We start from the raw sequence: 16460 nt of genomic DNA, 5'->3' as shown, positions 1-16460 counted from the left end.
GCCCAGTCGGCTCCGGAGCCCGTCCCCCCTTCATCTTTGGCTTTTCCTCCTCTGGACCTTTCTTCGGAGCCAGAGCTGTCAGTTCCGTCTGATGCCCCGAGATCGGCTCCAGTTGCCCCTTCTGGCGTCTCTTCTCCGATCTCCACTCCGAACCCGTTGGTGCCCCTCACAGGGTCCAGGGTCCACAGCTCGCCAATCGGAGCTGAGAGGGAGGTATCGGGTTGATCTTTGGCTCTGAGCCTTCCTCTCAGTGCTTCGGTTCGGGTGAGCGTGGACCCAACATCGGCTTTGGACCTTATTTCCTCAGCTCTGAGGTTGTCTTCTGCGATTAGTCAACCGGAGCCGGAGGGATCAGCTTTTGAGGTCATGAGGAGTGTGCTGGCCAGGTCGTCAGCTGCATCCTATGATACCGACTCTCTTCCCCCTCCAGCACCGATATCGGCATCAGATCACCCTCTATCTAGGGACAGCGGAGATCTAAGGCATCAGGATACCTCCATGAGTGGTCCCCAGCTTTCTGAAGCCTCCCCGGGGTTTTTACCTGAGGAGCCACCCAGAAAGAGTGTGTGCAAGAGGAAGCACATTGACTCCCAAGATGAGTCCCTCACATCTGACACCAACCTCGAGGAGTCAGAGGGGTCCCCTAAGTCGTCTTCTGATTATATCTCTTTTTTTCAGATGTCTTGGAAATACTGAGACAGAGGTGACTGGCCATCTAAAGCCCCTTCTGAGGAGGAGTCGGTGTTCCTGAAGGCCTTTGGGTCCCAATTCTCTGCCTCTTGCATTTCTTCCCCCGTTCGAGCTCCTGGACCTCATTTGTCGAAAGGTATGGGAAACTCCGGACACTGTGGAGCCGGTCCGTAGAAGACCCAACAAGTTTTTGTCTGCTCTCCCCGATAGAGAATTTCTTACAAAAGGCATTCCAGTAGATGCCATGGTGGTGGCAGCAGACACCAAGAAGGAACTTGCAGAAACTTCGTCTACCGTCCATCTCCCTAACAAGGAGTCCAGGGCTATGGACAGGTACGGGAAGCGTGTGTTCTCTTCAGCAGCCTTTACACTGCGGTCGCTGAACTACTTCTCGCATTTTACACTGCTCTAAAGAGATCTCTTAAAGGGGTTGGGAGATTCTCTACAGGGTAATGTTTCTGATACTGTGGCTCAAAGTCAATGCACAGATGTCTACCCTAAATTCTATTGCTAACTCCTCCGTGAGGCTGATCTCATACGCAGCCGATGGAGCGAGCAGGGCTGCTGCGGGTTCCTGAGTTTCTCTTGGGAGACGCTCGTGGATGCGCCTGTGCAACTTCGCGTAGGCCTTCAAGTCTACCTTCACCAACAAGCCCTTTGATGGTTCATCCTTATTTGAAGCCAAGGTGAAGGATACTCTCACTAGGTGTGAGCAGGAAGGAAAAACCCTGTGTGCCGTGGGAGGCCATTTTTCCTTGCCTTCTAGACCTTATCCCAAGGGTCAGAAGGGTGGAAAAATGTGGTCCAGAAAATCTGAGTTTTTTCACAATGCACAGAGTGATTTCCCCCTCCAGAGGCAGAGGAGGGGGTGGAAATTCAGGTAGATGCCGCCCTAGAGGCAGAGGAGGCCCGCTTAACCAGGGGGACTGCGATTCCTTTTGTGGCTCCCCCTACCAGCACTCCTGAGAGGAGGCCTGACTGCGCGTCTCTGGAGCCAGTTGGGGGTCGCATTTCTCTATACCCAGAAGTCTGGCAAGACATCACCCAAGACGAGTGGGTATTAGAGATAATCTCCAGAGGTTATCACATTCCCTTTCTTTCATCTCCTCTTCCAAACAAAAGAATCCCAGCTGTTCCACCCAGTCAAAGGGATTCCGCAACCTTAGAAGTTCAAAAGTTGCTGTTTAAAAGGAGCCATCCAGCCCGTCCCTTCAGACCAAGTAGGATTAGGGACTTGCTCCAGATTCTTTTTGATGCCGAAAAGAACAGGGGACCCAAGACCCATTTTGGATCTGAGCTGCTTGAACCTTCATGTAAAGAAGTCCAAGTTCCACATGGTTACATTAGTCAATTCTCCTGTTATTATGGAAAGATGTGTGGATATGCTCCATCAACCTCCATGATGCTTACTACCATATAAAAATGGACAGGGCATCCAGAAGTCACCTACACTTCCGACTGGGAGCCACTCATTTTCAGTTTCACGCCCTGCCCTTTGGTCTCACCACAGCCCCCAGGGTGTTCACCAAATGCATGGCAGTGGTAACAGCTCATTTGAGACATATGGGATTCCAAGTGTTTCCGTACCTGGACGACTGGCTCCTTTCTGCTACCACCAAGCATCTACTACTACAGACCAGGGACGCCACTATTGTACTGTGCCAAAGTCTGGGAATCGCCTTGAATTGGGAAAAGTCTGCATTGTTGCCCTCACAGCATGTCACCTTTATCGGCGCCGAATTAGACACAGTGCTCAAGAAGCTCTTCTTGCCAGAAGAGAGAATTCAGGATGTTATGTGATCCTATCTCGCCTACATTCTGTACTGATGGGCTCTGAGCCGATCCTCGGCTCCGACTCGGCACGCTATGCTATAGAGCAGGGGTGTCCAACCTTTTCAGTTGTAAGGGCCGCATTGAGTCAACAGAAATGGTCTGGGGGCCAGACGGCAAGTGAGAACCAAAAAAAAAAAAAAAAGGCCTGTCACAAAAACTGAAGAGCAAAAAAAAAGGTCAAACACATTCAGCAAGACACAAGCTGCTGTTGTGGGCTGCAACAATAATGAGCAGTCTCACAGAAAGCCCCTATGTTGGTGGCTTTCTCCTCTGTAGCATGAGTCAAACAAAACAACCCCCCCCCCACCCCAGCATGCTGCAACATATGGCATCAAAACAGTAGTCCTCCTTGGCAGATGCCTGAGATAATCATCAAAAGGTCTATCATTAAACTAGCTTGTATTTAAGAAGCTACATATACCTTGGTGTCTGCAAGACAGGTACTCACCACACATCTCATAGCCTGTTTATTGTTGCCTCACAACAAGAGGGTCTTTCTGAAATTTAGGACACTATTTTTAATCTAAAAAAAAATTTAACTAGTTGTCTACCATCACCAAAAATCACTAAAACTATTTTTTATGACACTTATGACAATTTCACAGTAGAACCTTCTTTCAGTTTTTCAGTCAGATCAGAAAAAGGAAAAAAAAAATCCATCTTCAACTTAATAGCCCCTAACTGTCTTTTCTGGAGTAAAACAGATGTTCCTGCACTATAAAAACAGCAATAACCTGAGGTAAGAGCTGAGAGGTACACAGAGTTTATTTAGCTCCATCACTGGACATATGAGCACCACACAACATATTCCATCTCTCTTTGAATATTTCAGAGAAATATAGAAATAAATTGTCTTTCATTCTTTCAGTTATGATAATTTGAGATATGTTAGTCATGCTGCCTGTGGCTGAATTAATATAAAAACTAAAAATCACAAAAATAAAATTACTTTATGCTATGCTATATACCAGAAAAACCTATTAAATGAGCCCCCAGTCTTCCTGAACATTAGAATCAGCATAAGTCTGTTGTGTTGCTTGCAGAGTTCAGTTCAATGGCAGTTGAGTTGAACCCTTCCTGCATTTCATCATTTGTATTACAACATTTTTCTGTTATGAATAACTAAATAATCCAAACAAAAATATATTGCTTCATTTTAGAGACTTAAAGAGACTGCTAAATCACCAATTCATCATTTTAATGTCACCTCACCTCAGCCACTCACATGTAAAATAAATATATTGTAGAATTTCATTATATATTCCTTTCATTTCACTTACTTAATTAGCAAATGCTAGAGGAAATCTTCTTAGCATAGAGGACTTCTACAGTCTTACCCTATGTATGTCTTTCATGAAATAGCCATTACTTATCATAGAGAACATAGATTAATATTTCTGTATTATAGATTTTTATTCCTTTGTTAATACATTGTGTTCCGCAACACTCCGTCTCTTGCATTTTCAGATCTAACTATTTAAGAAAGATTTTAGTAAACTAAAAGCATAAAATGTGTATTTGCTGCCTGGATTTGGACCTTTTAACTCTGGATTTCAAGCGCCAAACAGCAGAAGCTTTTTAGCATGCTATATAGCAGGAACATAATGTTTCCTCCTTATTCCCTTTCTTATCCTCTTTAAGGAACTATCAAAGAAAGATAAACACACATCGCAAAAAGATCTCTGCTTGATTCTATACCGTGTTTTTTAGCATTGTGATCCACTTTGTTCTTACATCCTTCAGTACCCAGAAAGACCCCCAGAGCCTCTTTCTCATGCCTTAGTGCACTAAATTCCTATTATGGGATTTGACCAAAAAAAAAAAAGCATCAAAGCCCTGTTGTGTGTAGTGTATCGTATGAGTCATATGTGCACAAGTCTCTTAGGACTGATACTTTCTTATGCCAGATAGTCATGGTCACACAAGATGACCTTCCCTCAGCGAAGAGAGCCTCTTATTGGCTGAGCTATTCTCTATCCCAGGATGCACCACCACTAATCCCCCAGATCTCGTTTGCCGCTTACAAGCTAGGACGTGGTCTCAAACTTGGCTGAGCTAAGTGCTGTTTTTTTTTCCTGTCAGGAAATTCTCTATTCTTACCCAAAAGCTGTTTTAACAGCTATTGTTGTTGTACGCGTGTGTTTTGGTACAATTTTGTGGTAAATTGTGTCTTTGTTTAGGGAAAGGTTTCCCGTTTAAGTTAGAGGGGCCTTCCCCTATTCTTTAGCTAGTTTCTCTTTTTTTTTTTTAAGGAGGTCAAGTACCTGTTTAAGTTAGAGGGTTCTTGGCCCTCCTTTTTAGTGTTTGTGATATTTGTATCGTTAAAAAAAAAAAAAAAAAAAAAAATGTTTGTATTGTTGTTTAAAATCTTTGTTCTGACTAGATAGTGATTTTTTTCCACTGTTATAGTGACTATTTTAGAGGCATTATGTCAAAAGAACATAGACCCCCAGGGTTCAAAAAGTGCACGAGGTGCAGTTATAAAATGTCTATAACCGATGATCACTCCTCGTGCATATATTGTTTAAGCGCCAAGCACCTACAGGAGTCCTGCAGCGTGTGTGTCATGCCTTTTCCTTTAGAGTCCTCCAAGAGAGGAAGAATAAATTAATCTTGAAAGGGCTGATTAAACCCTCCTTCGAGGAGGCCTTATCTTCCTCATCCTCTCCAACTAAGAAACAGAAAGCATCGGCTCTGACCAGCCCGTCGGAACCGACTACTAAGAAATCCAGGCAGGCTTCTCCATCGGCTCCACGGACTTCGGAGCCGAGGGCAGAATGGTCTGCCTCGATGCCCCCAGTCTCGACTCCTCTGGTTTTGGAGCCGATGACTGGGGCTTTGAGAGGCGGGTCACCTTCATCGGCTCCACTGATTTTGGAGCCGATGAGGGTTGCCGGCTCAGACTCTTCCCCTTCGGCGCCGAAGCCCTCCTCGGCACCGAGGGAAATTGTTTTGGGATCTCCCTCAGCACCGATACTGGTAGAGTCCATTCGGAGCCGGTCCCCCAGTCCTTTGGAGCCGATGGAGAAGTCGGTTCGGACCCGATCGGTTTCCTCTAGATCTTCCAAGATGTCTGATTCAGACATAGACAGGGTGCTCCTAAGACTTTTTGTCTCCTGTGTTCCAGAAATTAGTTTCGGCTCCAGCCCATTCGGCTTGGGAGCCGATGGCCCACCCTGTAGTTCTGGTTCCTCCTCCAACAGCCTCGGCACCGTTGGTGCTGGTGGAGTCGATGGAGGTTTTTGGGTCGGCCCCGACCCTTACTCCAACCCCGGCTCTCGAGTCGGAGTTCGGGACACGGACCTCTTCTGTCGGCCCCGGGGGGGGGGACGCTTCGGGACTGTTTTCGGTTCCGAGCCTTCCTCTCGGTGCGTCGGCTGCGGGGGTACCATCTACTGTTGTGGCCACGGGGGTTGGACCTTCCCAGGATTCTGGTGGTCCGGCCTTCAGGGCCATGAGGAGTGCGTTAGCCAAATCTTCTTTGGCTACCTCCACGGTCTCACCAGCACCTTCCCTGCATACGGAGACTGGGTCTTTGGCATTCCCCCTGTCCTTAGACAGCGGAGCCCCGGGGCCTGAGGTCACCCCCACTGGGGGTTCCCCCCCTCCTGGAGGTCCCTCTGAAGCTTCTTCAGAGGAACCCCAAGGAAAAGATCGTGCAAGAGGAAGCACGTCTACTCCCCCGATGAGTCTCTCACGTCAGACACTGATCTTGATGATGCAGAGGGGTCCCCTAAGTCGTCCTCAGATGATGTCTCCTTTGCAGACATCTTGGAAGCCCTCAAACAACGAGGCGGCTGGCATTCCAAACCCCCTTCTGCTGACGAGTCGGTGTTCCTTAAGGCCTTCGGGGCTCAGCCCTCCGCCTCCTGGGTGTCTCCGCCCTTCGAGCTCCTAGATTTGATCTGTCGAAGGGCGTGGAAACATCCAGATTCTGTGGAACCGGTGCCTGCTCGCCCAAATAAGTTCCTATCAGCACCCCCAGAGAAGGAGTTTTTGACAAAAGGTGTGGCTGTAGATGCCTTGGTGGTGGCATCTGCTACACAACAAGATGTAGCAGAGGCTTCGACGTCCGTCCATCCTCCTAATAAGGAGTCTAGGAGCATGGATCGGTACGGGAAGCGCACCCTCAGTTCAGCGGCCTTTACCTTAAGGTCCCTGAACTATTTAACGCACTTCACCAGGTTTCAGAGGGATCTGATCAAGGAGCTTTCAGATACCCTCTTGGGTAACCTACTTGAGCAGCTGGCCCAGACTGTTGGCTCTCAGTTGGCTACACTGTCATCGATATCAAACTCGTCCATGAGGCTCATTTCATATGCGGCCGAGGGGGCGAGTAGAGCGGCGGGTACGGGTATTGCTCTACGGAGGCAAGCCTGGCTCCGCCTGTGTCATTTTGCAGAAGCCTTTAAGTCTTCCTTTGCCGATGCTCCCTTTGATGGGTCCTCTTTGTTTGGACCCAAGGTAAAGGACACATTGACCCGCTGCGAGCAAGAAGGTAAGACTTTGACTGCCGTAGGGGCACGATTTTCCACTCCCTTTCGGCCTTATCCCAAGGCTAAAAGAGGAGGGAAAATGCGGTTCCGTAGATCCCAGAAGTCTTATCCCTCACAGCAGGACGATCCCCCTTCTAGAGGCAGAGGAGGGGGAAATTTTTCTGGAAGACGCCGTCCCAGAGGCGGCAGAGGCCCCCGTAACACTGGAGACCGCGAGTCCTTTCGTGGCTCTTCAGCCTCCCACAATCCGTGAGGGATTGCCCGACTGTGCAGCTCCGGAGCCAGTCGGGGGTCGTTTTTCGAGGCACCTAAAAGCCTGGGAAGGTATCACGCAGGACCGATGGGTGCTTCGAATTATCGCCGGAGGTTACGCCATCCCCTTTTCTCACTCCCCACCGCCGTCCAAGAAAATCCCGGACCCGCCACCCAGTCAACGGGAAATTGCAGCCTTAGAAGTCTCAAAGCTGCTTCAAAAAGGAGTCATCCAACCGGTCCCCGCAGACAAGATCGGATTCGGGACTTGCTCAAGATTCTTTTTGGTGCCAAAAAAGACCGGAAACTTGAGGCTGATTTTGGATCTCAGCATTCTAAATCGTTCAGTCAAAAAGTCCAAGTTCCGAATGGTCACCTTACAATCCATTCTCCCACTGCTGGAGAAAGGTGTTTGAATGTGCTCCATAGATCTCAAGGACGCCTATTACCACATCCTGGTAGATCAGGCGTCCAGGAGACATTTGCGCTTCAGCCTAGGAGACAGTCATTTTCAGTTCCGCGCGCTGCCCTTTGGTCTCACCACAGCCCCCAGGGTGTTCACCAAATGTTTGGAGGTCATGACTGCTCACCTGAGGAGTCTAGGATTCCAGGTGTTTCCGTATCTGGACGACTGGCTCCTAACTGCCACCTCCAGGCGTCTACTATTGCAGAACCTACAAGCCACAATATCACTAGGCACTTCCCTTGGAATCACCTTCAATTGGCCAAAGTCTGTGTTGCTGCCATCTCAACGCATAAGATTCATCGGAGTAGAGATAGACTCAAACCGAATGCGGGTCTATCTTCCTACAGAAAGGATACAAACCATACAGGCTCAAGTCCAAGCCTTGCTTCTCAGATCCAAAGCTCCAGCCAGAATGGTCCTGCAGCTATTGGGATCTATGTCGGCCACTGTTCTTCTAGTCCCCCTAGCAAGGTTGCAGATGAGAATTCTCCAGTGGCTTCTTTCGACACAGTGGTCCTTTCAGGATCTTCCTGTCACCTCATACGGATCACGGAAACCTGCAAACGGGACCTTCGCTGGTGGCTGGTGCCTTCCAATCTGGATCAGGGTTGACCCTTTGTTCCACCTCCTCCTATGGCCACTTTGACTACGGACGCCTCCCAGATGGGGTGGGGGGGGCATTCCCTGGGCAGGTCAGTCCAAGGCAAATGGCATTCAGAAGAGAGTCTTCTTCATATCAACATTTTGGAGATGAGGGCGGTGCTTCTATCTCTACGAGCCCTCCACGATTACCTCCCTCAGGGCGTAATTGCCGTTCACTCCGACAACATGTCAGTGGTCTGGTATCTGAACAAGCAGGGAGGAACCAGATCCTACCCTCTTTGCAGAGAGGCCATGAGAGTCTGGGAATGGGCAGTGGGCGACCAGACGTTTTCTGATAGCAACTCATATCCCTGGCAAATCCAACGTGATAGCCGACAGACTGAGCAGAACTATCCTCTCTCCTCATGAGTGGTCCCTGAACAATGCAGTGACAACTCAGATCTTCAGCAAATGGGGAATTCCTTGTTGCGACCTCTTCGCAATCCCGCTGAACGCGAAGTGCAGAAAGTTCTTCTCCCTCACTCCAGCTCCGGGGGAGAGTCCTATGGACGCACTAGCCCATCCTTGGCCCACCGGCTTGCTATACGCCTTCCCCCCAGTTCCCCTCCTTCCCAGAGTGAGGCGTCTCACTTGGGGAGCAAAATGATCTTAGTTGCTCCTTACTGGCCGCGTCAGGTATGGTTCCCCTATCTTCGAAAATATGCACTGGACGGTCCATGGTTCCTGGATCAGATCCCAGACCTATTAATTCATCAGTCGGGACTACTCCACCAGTCCCTTCACACTTTGAAGTTAACAGCTTGGCTCCTCCTCTTCCGACTATAGTCAGGAATCATACCTTAGACCCGGAAGTCATACATATCTTATCTTCGGCCCACAAGTCTGCCACTAAGAAATTCTATACTAGCAAATGGAAGAGATTTGCTATTTGGGCTCAACTCCGGGGTCTGGATCCCATCACTATTCCTGTATCGGAAGTCCTAAAATTTCTAACTTCCCTATTCAATCAAGGTTCTTCAGTCTCTACCATCAAGGTCCAATTGGCAGCTATTTCCAATTTTCATGAATCTATAAACCCACCTTTAATGAGCAACAGATTGTGTAAAACCTTCATGAAAGGTGCTGCGCTTTTACGACCTCCAATTTCTCATCCTGCTCCTCCGTGGGATCTCTATGTGGTGTTACGTGCCTTAACCTCCTCTCCCTTCGAACCGGCAGCAACATGTGATTTGAAATTTCTGTCTTGGAAAACTGCTTTTCTGGTCGCGATTACTTCTGCCAGAAGGGTTTCAGAGCTTCAAGCTCTATCTGTAAAACCACCATACCTGGTCTTTCACAAAGATAGAGTATCTCTCAGGCCTAATCCATCCTTTGTCCCTAAAGTTTGTTCCAGTTTTTGCCTGCAACAGTCATTAGAACTTCCAGTTTTCTTTCCAAAGTACTCAAACAAAGCGGAATACATATTCCACACATTGGATGTCCACAGGCAGTTGCGTTTTTATTTAGACAGGACCAAACAAACAAGGAAAACAGATCAATTGTTTGTGTTCTTTTTGGATAATAAATTGGGCAAAGCCGTCACAAAGGTCACTATTGCCAAATGTATCAGGGACTGTATTAGTCAAGCTTATTCCTCTAATAATAAAGAGCTTACGACCTCTGTCAAAGCTCACTGTACAAGAGCTATGGCTACTTCAGTAGCATTCCATTCTAAGCTTGCCATTAGTGACATTTGTGCTGCGGCTACATGGTCTTCCCAGCACACTTTCATTTCCCACTACAAATTGGATGTGGCATCCCGGGGGCGAGCTTCATTTGGTTCCACAGTGCTCAGGAGTGTTTTCCAGTCAGCCACCCAGGATTTAGGTGCTAGGGACGCTGTCCCATCAGTACAGAATGTAGGCGAGATAGGATCACATAACATCTTTTAGTTATGTACTCACCATAACTTTAGATGTTTGGGATCCATCTCGCCATTCTAATAACCCACCCTCCTTCCCCCTGCCTTGGAGATCAGAAGAGATCGGACGGTCCGAATTCTATTGTTTCATCTTGAAACATCTGGCAATGTTATATGAACAAGTTATGTGTGTGTGCATGAATGCAGACAAACAAGATCTGGGGGATTAGTGGTGGTGCATCCTGGGATAGAGAATAGCTGAGGCTTCGCTCTATAGCATAGCGTGCCGAGTCGGAGCCGAGGATCGGCTCCGAGCCCATCTTTACAGAATGTAGGCGAGATGGATCCCAAACATCTAAAGTTATGGTGAGTACATAACTAAAAGTTTTACAGCAGCAAGTCTGTGCTCTGCTACCACTGAAGAAGGTCAAGGCAAAAGTGGTCCTCCAGCTGTTAGGTACCATGGCTGCCACGATTATGCTTGTCCCTCTTGCAAGACTTCACACAAGGATTCTTCAGTGGCTACGTTTTGCCCAGTGGTCTCTTCAGCACCTTACTCTCCTCCCATCTTTTTGTAATAACTGACAAGTGCAAGCAGGATCTGCGCTGGTGGCTTCAGACCAGCAATCTCAACATGAGTATGCCTTTTGTTCTTCCTCCTCCGATTGCCACTGTGACCATGGATGCCGCCCAGATCGGGTGGTGAGGGGGGCATAATCTCTGCAGGACTGTCCAAGGCACATGGCAGGAACACTAGATTAATTTGCATATCAATGTCTTAGAGATGAGAGCGGTGCTATTAGCGTTGCAAGCACTTCACAGCTTTCTTCCTCTTGGGACAATTGCAATCCACTCAGAAAACGTCTGTGGTCTGGTGTCTGAACAAACAGGGAGGAACCAGGTCATATCCCCTTTGCAGAGAGGCTCTTCGAGTGTGGCAGTGGGCAGTATCTTCCCAGCGCTTTCTAGTGGCAAAGCACATTCCAGGAAAGTCCAACATGATTGCCGACAGGCTGAGCAGAGCTATTCTGATGCCTCACGAGTGGTCCCTGAATGAACAGGTGGCAGAATGGATTTTCCACAGATGGAGTCAGCCTTGCTGCGATGTATTTGCCAGCCCCCTCAATGCCAAATGCAGCAGCTACTTCACCCTTATAAACACCCAGGGACGCTCTAGTTCCCGACTGGCCTTTTGGTCTTCTCTATGCCTTCCCTCCAATTCCCTTGATAACGAAGGATGTAATGTGATCTATCTCGCCTACATTCTCTACAGATGGGTTCGGAGCCGATCCTCGGCTCCGACTCTGCCGCTATACAATAGAACGCAGTCTCTTATTGGCTGAGTTACCTCGTATCCCAGGATGCACCACTACTGCTTCCCCAGATCTTGTTTGCCGCTTCTGAAGCATAGACGTGGTCTCTGACTTGGCTGAGCTAAGTGCCTCTTAGTGAAGTTATTTCTGTCTAGTTTTTTGCTAAAATTTACCCAAAAGCTGTTTTAACAGCTACTTGTTGTTGTGTGACTGTGTATTTAAATTTTTTTGTGGTAAAATTGTATTTTTTGTGGTAAGTGATCCCGGTTAAGTTAGAGGGGCCTTGCCCTATCCTAGGCGTTTTAGTTAGAGTCTAGGCTGTCGTTTGTGGTAGTTTTTGAAGTTTAGTTTTTGAAGTTTAGTGTGTTGGAAGTAGATAGCCATGTCGAAGGAACATAGACCATCAGGTTTTAAAAAATGTTCCAAATGCAATTATAAAATGTCCATTACGGGCGACCATTCTTTGTGTGTTTACTGTCTGGGCCCGAAGCACCTCCAGGAATCCTGTAGCGTTTGCCACGCTTTTTCCTCTCGCGTCCTCCAAGAGAGGAAAAATAAGTTGATTTTGAAAGGGCTTATTACCCCTTCCTTTGAGGAAGCCCTATCTTCTTCTTCTTCCCCTTCGAGGAAGAAAAAATCTTCGGCTCCGACCAGCCCGTCGGATCCGGCAGCTAAAAAGTCATGGCAGGCTTCTCCGTCGGCTCCACGGACTTCGGAGCCGAGGGCGGAACGGTCTGCCTCTGTCTCCAGCCTCGACTCCTCTGGCTTCAGAGTCTAGAGCTCGGGCGTCGAGAGGCGAGTAATCTCCATCGGCTCCACTGCCTTTGGAGCCGATGAGGGTTGCCCGCTCAGACTCTTCCCCTTCGGTGCCGAAGTCCCCATCGGCTCCGAGGGAAATTGCAGTGGAAGTGGAATCTCCCTCGGCGCCGATACTTCTCGAACCCATAGGGAGCCGGTCCCCCAGTCTTTCGGAGCCGGCGGAGAAGTCGACTCGGACCCGGTCGGTCTCTTCTCGGTCGTCGAGGATGTCTGATTCGGATGTAGACAGGGTGCATCAAAGGCTTTTTCAGTCTCCGGTCTTTGCAAAATTGATCTCGGCTCCAGCCCATTCGGCTCCGGAGCCGATTTCCCATCCTGCTATCTTGGTTCCTCCTCCAACAGCTTCGGCGCCGTTGGAGTCAGTGTTGGTGGAGCCAGTGGAGGTTGTCGGGTCGGTTCCGACCCTAACTCCAACCCCACCCTTCGGGTCGGGGTTCGGTACGCGGACCTCCTCTGTCGGCCCCGGGGGGGAATGATTCGGGACCAATCCTTTCGGTTCCGAGCCTCCCTCTCGGTGCGTCGGCTGCGGGAGTTCCGACTGCTGTCGTGGCCTTGGGGGTTGAACCATCCCAGGACTCTGGGGGTCCCGCCTTCAAGGCCATGAGGAGTGCCTTGGCCATATCCTCTCTGGCCACTTCTACCATCTCACCACCACCTTCCCTTGGCAAGGAGACTGGCTCCTTTGCAAATCCCCCTGTCTTACGACAGCGGAGCCCTTGAGCCTGAGGTTACCCCCATTGGGGGTTCCCTTCTTCCTGGAGGTCCCTCCGAAACGCTTTCGGAGGAACCTCCGAGGAAGAAACAGTGCAAGAGGAAGCACGTCGACTCCCCTGATGAGTCTCTCACCTCTGATACCGACCTCGATGATGCGGAAGGGTCCCCCAAGTCATCCTCGGATGATGTATCCTTTGCGGACATCTTGGAGATCCTTAAGCAACGAGGCGACTGGCAGTCCAAACCCCCTTCTGCTGAGGAGTCTGTTTTCCTCAAGGCCTTCGGGGCTCAGCCCTCCGCCTCCTGGGTGTCTCCGCCTTTCGATGAGCTTCTGGATTTGATCTCTTGAAGGGCGTGGGAACACCCAGATTCTGTTGAACCGGTGCCAGCTCGCCCCAATAAATTCCTTTCGGCTCCCTCTGATAAGGACTTTCTTTCGAAAGGTGTGGCTGTAGATGCCTTGGTGGTGGCATCTGCCACCCAGCAAGATGTGGCAGAGGCTTCAACGTCCGTCCATCCTCCTAATAAGGAGTCTAGGAGCATGGATCTATACGGGAAGCGTACCCTTGCTTCAGCGACCTTTACATTAAGGTCTCTGAACTACTTGACGCATTTCACGAGACTGCAGAGGGATCTGGTCAAGGAGCTTTCGGATACCCTCTCTGGTAACTTACCTGAGCAGTTGGCCCAGACGGTTAACTCCCAGTTGGCTACCCTGTCCTCGTTATCCAACTCGTCCATGAGGCTCATTTCTTATGCAGCCGAAGGGGCGAGCAGAGCGGCGGGAACAGGTGTTTCTCTACGGAGACAAGCCTGGCTACGCCTGTGTCACTTTGCGGAGGCCTTTAAGTCTTCCTTTGCCGACGCCCCCTTTGATGGTTCCTCACTGTTTGGACCCAAGGTAAAGGACACTTTGACTCGCTGCGAACAGGAGGGTAAGACTTTAACTGCCGTAGCGGCCCGGTTTTCCACTCCCTTTAGACCTTATCCCAAGGCTCGAAGAGGAGGGAAAATGTGGTTCCGTAAGTTTCAAAAGCCTTACTTGTCACAGCAGAGCGATTCCCCTTCTAGAGGCAGAGGAGGGTGAAATTTTTCAGGGAGACGCCGTCCCGGAGGCGGCGGAGGCCCCCGCAACACTGGAGACCGCGAGTCCTTTCGTGGCTCCTCCTCCTTCCAGCATCCCTGAAGGAATACCCGACTGTGCAGCTCCAGAGCCAGTCGGGGGTCGTTTTTCGAGGCACCTAAAGGCCTGGGAAAATATCACTCAGGACCAATGGGTGCTCCGAATTATCGCCGGAGGTTACACCATTCCCTTCTCTCAACCCCCCCCACCATCCCAAAGAATCCCGGACCCGCCACCCAGTCAACGGGATCCTGCAGCCAGCGAAATATCGAAGCTGCTTCAAAAAGGAGTCATCCAACCTGTCCCCACAGATCAGGCCGGATCAGGGACTTACTCAAGATTCTTTTTGGTACCAAAAAAGTCCGGGGACTTGAGGCCCATTTTGGATCTCAGCAAGTTAAACCGATTAGTGAAAAAGTCCAAATTCCGGATGGTCACCTTGCAATCCATTCTCCCGCTTTTGGAGAAAGGTGTTTGGATGTGCTCCATAGATCTCAAAGACGCCTATTATCACATTCTGATGGATCAGGCGTCGAGGAGACACTTGCGCTTCAGCCTAGGAGACAGTCATTTCCAGTTCCGTGCACTGCCCTTTGGTCTCACCACAGCCCCCAGGGTGTTTACCAAATGTTTGGCGGTGGTGACTGCTCACCTGAGAAGTCTAGGATTCCAGGTGTTTCCATACCTAGACGACTGGCTCCTAACTGCCACCTCCAGGCATCTACTCTTGAAAACTCTAGCAGCCACTATCTCTAGGCAACTCCTTAGGAATCACCTTCAATTGGACAAAATCCGTATTGCTGCCATCGCAGCGTATTCTGTTTATCGGTGCAGAAATAGACTCAAGGCAGATGCGAGTCTATCTTCCTGCAGAAAGGATAGCAACGCTGCAGTCTCAGGTTCGGGCATTACTCCTCAGACGTCGCGCTCCAGCGAGAATGGTCCTGCAGCTGTTGGGTTCCATGTCAGCCACCATTCTTCTGGTTCCCTTGGCAAGGTTGCATATGAGGATACTCCAGTGGCTCCTATCAGTCCAGTGGTCTTATCAAGACCTTCCCCTCAGTCACCACATATTGATCACGGAGATGTGCAAACAGGATCTTCGTTGGTGGCTCCTTTCCTCCAACCTGAATCTAGGGCGACACTTCGTTCCCCCATTCCCCTCGGCCACGTTGACTACGGACGCCTCCCAGACAGGGTGGGGGGGGCATTATCTGGACAGGTCAGTCCAAGGCACGTGGCACACCGAGAGTCTTCTCCACATCAGTATCCTGGAAATGAGGGCGGTGCTTTTAACGTTGCAAGCACTGCATGATCACCTCCCCCAGGGTACGATTGCCATTCAGTCCGACAACATGTCGGTAGTCTGGTACTTTAAACAAGCAAGGAGGGACCAGGTCTTACCCCCCTTTGCAGAGAGGCCATGAAGGTATGGGATTGGGCGATTGCTACCAAACGTTTCCTAGTGGCAACACACATTCCGGGGAGATCCAACGTGATAGCCGACAGACTGAGCAGAACTATTCTCTCCCCTCACAAGTGGTCCTTGAACGACAGAGTGGTAACACAGATTTTCACGAGATGGGGAGCTCCTTGTTGCGATCTTTTCGCAACTCCCCTCAACGCGAAATGCCAGCAGTTCTTCTCTCTCACCCCAGTTCCGGGGGAGATCCCCAAGGATGCTCTAGTCCAAGCTTGGCCCCCCGGTGTGCTATACGTGTTTCCACCGGTTCCCCTTCTCCCCAAGGTGATTCAGAAGGCGATTCGCTTGGAAAGCAAAATGATTCTAATCGCCCCATACTGGCCTCGTCAAGTCTGGCTCCCCTTTCTTCACAAATATGCATTGGAGGGTCCCTGGTTTCTGGACCAAGTTCCGGACCTCTTGACGCATCAGTCAGGACAGCTCCATCAGTCCCTCCATTCATTGAAGTTAGCAGCTTGGCTACTCCTCTTCCGACCATAGTTAGGAGCCATTCTTTCGACCCTGAAGTCATGCATATTTTGTCCTCGGCCCACAAGACTTCTACTAAAAAGATGTATAGCAATAAATGGAAGAGGTTTGCTATTTGGGCCCAACTCCGAGGATTAGACCCTATGACAGCCTCGGTGTCAGAGGTTCTAAAGTTTTTAGCTTCCCTGTTCAACCAAGGTTGTTCGGTGTCTACCATCAAAGTTCAATTGGCTGCTATTTCCAATTTTCACGAGAGCGTAGATCCACCTTTAATGAGCAACAAGTTGTGCAAAGCTTTTA

At 49.6% G+C, this 16460-nt stretch overlaps 1 protein-coding gene across 4 annotated transcripts in view; it reads left to right on the top strand.

Annotated features, from left to right (window-relative positions):
- The window catches only part of LOC122799903 (E3 ubiquitin-protein ligase RNF14-like), a 975557-nt gene that overhangs the window by 140419 nt on the left and 818678 nt on the right, over positions 1–16460 (top strand). The window lies entirely within an intron of this gene.

Source organism: Protopterus annectens, chromosome 4.part0, assembly GCF_019279795.1.
Source record: "Protopterus annectens isolate FY-2018-M chromosome 4.part0, PAN1.0, whole genome shotgun sequence".
NCBI lineage: Eukaryota > Metazoa > Chordata > Ceratodontiformes > Protopteridae > Protopterus > Protopterus annectens.
This window is presented reverse-complemented; position numbering and strand designations above follow the sequence as displayed.